Below are 1,612 nucleotides of genomic sequence, written 5' to 3'. Positions count from 1 at the left end.
ATTGGACAACAAAAGATTTTATAAGTGACCTATCGTCTCATAACGGTATTATGTCGAGTGAAGGCTGGTGAACGCGCCTTTCAGCATTCTGGTCCAAGGTTGTGGAATTTACTACCACTAGAGATACGTTCTTCGTCTTCACTAGAGGAATTCAAGCGTCGATTGAAGACATTCTTATTCCGACAGGCTTTCTTTTGATTATGTGTATAATTAGCGTTGTTCGTGTACTGTGTTAGGGCTTAATGATTAAGTTAATCTATGTTATGCGCCCAGAGCCCTCCTGATGAAGGGATGTTTGGCGCACTATAAATCTATACCATTATTATTATTATTATTATTATTATTATTATTATTATTATATATTATTATTATTATTATATTATTATTATTGTTATGTCGAGATGGATTGGACCCTAAAAAGTGACTATAGAATTGATGTTATAAGAAATACCAACTTTAAGGCTTTTTCAATGTAAGGAATTGTATTCATTCACTTCTATAACGAATAGAAATGAACTCCTAGTGTCATATTTGTTGCTGTGAATTTAATGTCCATTCCCTGCTGTACCCCGACATATAACCGCGTTGAGACGGTTGGTCACATATGGCTTGAAATTTAGATAATCTTTGAACAAATTAATCAAATTAGACACAAACTCTCTAGCAATTCATTCCTCCTGGTGTTCTTGCGCATGTGAAAAAAATGTTGAAATGATCTGTGTAATCTTCGATGTCTATGCTGTCATATTATGGTAGTTTGTATTCCAAGTAGCTAAAGTTAGCAAAACAGGTTTTGTAATTCTAGGCTACCGTATGTCCTGTTTACCGTTTTTCGTATGTCAGTTACAAAGGAAGGAAGGAAAAGAGATGCGTATAATTGTGAAAAAAAAGGCTGTGGTCGTCTTGATGTGGATACCCGTACTCTGGAAAAAATCCATATTTTAAAATTGGGCCAAAAAACTTGTCCTTCAAATATCCATCGATTTAAATGACCCTCATCGTGGTAAAAAAAAAAACATCTCAAATCTTGGACTTACCAGGTAGGTCCTAGATTTGAGAGTTTTTTGCCAAGACGAGGTTCACATAAATCGATCGATATTTGAAAGACGAGTTTTCTGGACAAATTTTAAAATATTGATTTTTCCAGAGGGCGGCAGTACTGTTGTTTTGTATGTAGAAAACAAAACAAAAACGGGATGGAAAGGCTTATTGGTGCAGAGAAGACACTGATAGTCGTAGGCCCCGCGTTAATTCAATTTTTAACTTTTATTTTTGACAACAGTTAGTAGCAACAGCACCAAAAACAAAGGCATTACAATTAAATTGTTCGCTACTGGTCAAAACGCTATATTTTGCTTCCTCGTTTACAATCTTGACTGACGTGTTTGCTTTGTATGTCGTAGTTAAACCTATTTATCCGACCAACTACAAGCATAGCCTTAACTTAATGCTGCCTGCCAAATACATTCCTTGGAATGATAAATGTATTGAGATCGATATTTGAGGCTATATCACGTGGTTTTCGATATTTTGTTATTTTATCTTACAGTACTATCTAGAAATATATCAGGGTAAGAATTGAACATTTTTCGTCACTTTTTTTTTCAAAATC

The sequence above is a fragment of the Berghia stephanieae genome, chromosome 3 (assembly GCF_034508935.2).
Source record: "Berghia stephanieae isolate SIO BIC M18660-M18661 chromosome 3, UCSD_Bste_1.3, whole genome shotgun sequence".
NCBI lineage: Eukaryota > Metazoa > Mollusca > Gastropoda > Nudibranchia > Aeolidiidae > Berghia > Berghia stephanieae.
Note: the sequence above shows the minus strand (reverse complement) of the source record.